The following is a 4,974-nucleotide window of genomic DNA, read 5'->3' as shown; positions in this document are numbered from 1 at the left end:
AACTTATCCATAATCTTGGGTGTCAACCCTCTCTCAAACCTCAGCGCCAGGTTCTCCTCACTCAAACCCATATCCTCAGCATACCTAGACTTCTCATTGAACTGCTTGTAGTACTCAAAGAATCGACATATCGATGTCATCTTAAACCCATCAAACTCCTCCCTCAGCTTACTCCTCACATGCTCCGGTACAAACTCTTTCCTCATAGCCCTACGAAACTCTTCCCAAGGTATAGCAGGTAAGCCCTGGTTCGCATACATCTCCCTAGCAGTCACCTTCACCGTATCCCACAACTTGGCAGCTGCTTCCCTTAGGTAGAACGCAGCTTGTTCTACTTTCATCTCATCAAAGACAAAGAACTGGTCTAGTATGTTCTCCATCTCACGATGCCAGTTGTCAAGAAGGTTTGGTTCCCCGGTTACCGTGTACTCTTTTGGGTTAAACCTCGCTATATAGAGACTGATCTTAGAGTGATCAACCTCCTTATCCTTATTCACTTTCTTTAAGGCCTCAGTAAGAGCATCTTGGTACTCCAACATCTTAACGATATCATCCATATTCATGGTCTCAGCTCTTGTATAGTAAGCGTTTCTCTTGGGCGGCATCTTGAAACTATATAAGAAAGGGTAGACATAAACACACGCACTATAACCCCAAAACACGAAAACAGACTACCCAGAACACACTCGATCGAGTGCCCAAACCTACTCGATCGAGTAAGAGGCTACTCGATCAAGTGCCCACCATACTCGATCGAGTGCCTCGAAAACAGACCCCAAACAGACCTTCTGACCTCTAACATACTCGACCGAGTAGCCAGGCTACTCGATCGAGTGACCCCCTACTCGATCGAGTGCCCGAGGTACTCGATCGAGTGCCCAAAAACTCGATTCTGGTTGCAAAATCGTCAAATACCCACTCGATCAAGTCAGACCCACTCGATCGAGTCATGCTAACTCGAATATGCTACCCGCATGTTATAACATATCCCAACATGTAAAACCACTTTATAAACACAACGTCATATCATAGTTGATGTGACCATAATTAGCGCATATTTAGCCCCCGAATTAGCCTTGTTCCCATGCTTTTTAGTGCATATTTGGGTCATTTATTGTCTTTAGTTCTTTGTTTTGCATATTCTTTGAGATTTTGATCCCTTAGTAGGAAAGGAGTAAGAATCTTGCATTTTCATGGCAAAACGAGACTAAATTAATTGAATTCAATGACCAAGCATCAAGGAGAGACAAGATTAGAAGGCCTTTGTACATATTATAGTAGTTGGGCAATGACGAGAAAGGATCCTTGCATCCCCGAGGAAATCCCCAAGGATTTTACGAAGAAAAGGGAAGAAAAGAAGAAGGAACAAAGCTGAGCAGCAATCCGTGCGGATTGCCCTGAATCCGCCCGTCCTCCGCAGCACAATCCGTGCGTCTTCCTTCAAAGACGCCCGGGCAGCAGCCATCAGAATCCGGCCGTCTTCTCCCAAAGACGCCCGTGCCCAGACCTTGAATCCGCCCGTCCCGAGCCTAAGACGCACGGATTCCAGTCCAGCACAATTTCGTCTTCTTCAAGCCTCCGTGAAAGAAGCCCTTCCTTCGAAAAATACCGGCGTCTCCCTGCTCAAATCTAAAAAGTGTAATTACTAGTTTAGCCCTTAGCTAACCCTAATGCATCCACCTAATTTCCACTATAAATACCCCATTAGTCTAATTAGAAGAGCATGTTCTTCTTATCAATTCTTAGAGTAGTTAATATCAATCAAATCTCTCTTTAGTTTTGTAATCAACAATTAATCAAGTTTTAATACAAGTTTTATTTCCTTAATCTCTCTTTTGTTCATCCTTTATTTTGGGTAATTGAAGATTACTTGGGTTATTATTGGGAGATTGACAACCTCTCAATCAAGCATCAAGTACTTCTTTTATTCTTGCTTTATTATTGGAATCATTAGTAGGTATAATCCTCTTAATCCCTTTTTAATTATTGTTAATTACTTTCATTTGTTCATCATGTTTTACTTTGTTGGTATGATTGACAACCTTGCTCGCATGATCAACATGATAATGAGTGAGTAGTCACCTAGCTAGGGTTACTGGGTAATTAGGGGAAACCAACATGGGGAATGATTCATGCTTAAATTAATATGTTTTCATGGTTTATTTGCTTGCTTGTTTTGATCTCAACTCATGCACATGTTATGTTTGATGAAATGCGAGCCTATGAATCCTTGCATTTTTTACCCATCACCTATCTTTTCAATGAGACTTGTAAGACATAAACCAACTCGGGTCTCATTAGACCATGCATGTTGTTGAGTAGGAAAGACTAAGTCGACTTGTAGGTGTTGTACAATCTAATCTATTCGGCTCCGGGGCCCAAACTTTCCTAGGATTGTAAGATATAACCCAACTCAATCCATCACAACAATAATTGCTTGCTTATAATTTGAGAACATGTTTGTATGATCAATTCCAATGAATCCCCTATGACCCCATGATATCCTAGTGCTTTTTATCAATTGTTTACATCTTTCCTTTTGTTGCTTGTTTATTGCATCTATTAGATTAGAATCATCAACCCTTTATAATTGTGACAATCCCAAGCACAACCATAATTAGATTGAATAATTTGAGTAACCACCGTCCCATGGATCGACCTCGACTTACCACTAAATAGTTGTATGTTGAGTATTATAAATGTGTTTGATTGGATGTGACCCGACGACATCACTCTATATCAAAATAGCGTCGTTGCCGGGGACGGTGTTATCTTGATTTAGATTTATTATATTGTTATTAGTTGTGTCTTTCTTTGCCTTGGGGAAGTAAAACTCCTCAAGGTTTGTTCTAATTGTTTTCGAGTTGTTTGATATTTTGCATGTCTAGAAGGTCACAAGGTGATTTGTTACCTTTTGATCGTGAAATTGAAAGAACATTGACAACCAATAGAAGACTTGCTAGGAGGAATTTGAGAGGTATTGGTGAGGTTGTAGATATTCAACCAACTATTGAGTTCATCAACCCTTGTGCAAGAGAAGGTGAGGAGAACCCAACATAAAATACCACACAAAATCAACCCACAATGCCTAAGTTTTCATCACATTCCGTACCCACCGAGGAGAACCTACCCAATGGTACTCCCACACCACAACATCTAACCGGAAATTTTATTGCCAAATCCGCCTTTATCCAATTAGTCGAAAGGAGCCAATTTGGGGGGGGGGGGGGGGTGCCTAGTGAAGACCCTCATTCTCATATGGAAACCTTTTGTGACTATTGTGATGCGATTTCTCAAACCGGTGTAACTCAAGACCAAATTCGATGGGTCTTATTTCCTTTTTATCTAATTGGCACCGCGAAACAATGGTTGAAGGGCCTTGATAAGGCCACTCTCGGAATTGATTCTTGGAAGAAATTGGGTCTAGCTTTCTACAAAAAATTCTACCCACCGGAAAAGACTAACATGCTAAGAGCTCAAATTACGGGTTTTAAGCAAAGGGATGAAGAATCTTTATATGAAGCTTGGGAGCGGTTCAAGGGAATTTGTCGCTCATGTCCTCATCATGGACTTAGCGAGTGGTTCTTGGTACAACAGTTTTAGAACGGTCTATATGAAGATTCAAGGAACATTCTCAACATGGGATCAAATGGAATGTTCACCGAAGTTGATGACAATCAAACATGGAACAAAATTGAGGAAATGGCGGTCCATAACTCACAATATAGTAGACCTCGCTAGGCTACTAGAGGAGGAAAGCATGAAGTGGACTCCGTTACTCAATTTGGTGCTCAACTTAGTGCTCACATTGACACAATCAATTTGAAGTTTGAAAAAACTATGGCTAGACTTGAAGAAGCCTCAAAATCACCAAAGCATCATGTTAATGCCATGACGGCATCTTCATCAATCCCAAGTGGGATATGTGAGAATTGTGGAACTTTGGGACATGACCAAAGTGAATGTAGGGGAACAAATGAACAAGTGAATGCTTTCCAAGCATACAAGAGTGGTACCCCTTATTCCAACTATTACAATGAAAACACCAAGTTCAATCCAAATCTCTCATACAAAAGCCAAAATGTTCAAAACCCTCAAACAACATGCAACCCACCTCCCATGAGAAACCAAAATCAAAGACCCATTTACAACCAAAACCAAGGTTACCAAAATCAAAATCCATACAATCAACAAAATGACCAAGGTTTTGATGTTCAAAAAGCGGTCCTCCAAATGCAAAAGAATCAACAAGAGTTTTTCACTCAAATGCAAAAAGATAGTCAAGCAAAGGAAACCACCATCAACAACATCCTAGCTCACACCAAGATGTTGGAAACCCAATTGACTCAACTAGCATCTTCAAGCTCACAAAGACAAAAGGGGCAATTACCACCTCAAAGTAATCCCCCAAGACATGAAACGGTTAGTGCCATTCACTTGAGAAGTGGTACAAGGTATGAAGCACCGAAGAAGCAAGTTGAGGATGAAGTTGTGGAAGCTAGTAATAAGGAAGAAAGTGTGCAAAACTCCAAGGATGGAGAACCATCAAAAGAAGAGATTTCAAAGAAAAATGAAGACAAGGTCAAGGAGAAGGAGCCCATTGTGATTAGACTTCCTTTTCCAAGTCTTCAAGCCAAGCCCAAATTTGATGACCAACTTGGAAAGTTTATGGAAATTGTGAAGAATTTGGAAGTCTCGATTCCTTTCACGGAATTAATCAATCACGTGCCGGCCTAAGCAAAATACATGAAAGACATCCTCACAAAGAAGAAGTCGATCCGGAAGCTTGAGACTATCGCCTTCACTAAGGTGAGTAGTGCAATACTTCAAGGGAGTTCACCTCCAAAACTAAAGGATCCGGGAAGCTTCTCAATACCGTGTACCATTGACGACACCACGATCAACAAAGCCTTATATGATCTAGGGGCTAGTGTGAGTGTTATGCCGTACTCGGTGAGTAAAAGGTTGGGGATG

The 4,974-nt window shown here is 41.1% G+C and overlaps 1 non-coding gene across 1 annotated transcript; it reads right to left on the bottom strand.

Annotated features, from left to right (window-relative positions):
* Nucleotides 1-3,465: 3,465 nt before the first annotated feature.
* Nucleotides 3,466-3,572, bottom strand: LOC141624195 (small nucleolar RNA R71). Its single transcript, XR_012534010.1, has one exon. It is a non-coding gene; the product is annotated as a small nucleolar RNA R71 (small nucleolar RNA).
* Between the last annotated feature and the right edge of the window lie 1,402 nt (nucleotides 3,573-4,974).

The sequence above is a fragment of the Silene latifolia genome, chromosome 1 (assembly GCF_048544455.1).
Source record: "Silene latifolia isolate original U9 population chromosome 1, ASM4854445v1, whole genome shotgun sequence".
Taxonomy (NCBI): domain Eukaryota; kingdom Viridiplantae; phylum Streptophyta; class Magnoliopsida; order Caryophyllales; family Caryophyllaceae; genus Silene; species Silene latifolia.
The sequence above is the reverse complement of the archived record's forward strand: the minus strand, read 5'-3'. Positions and strand labels throughout refer to the sequence as shown.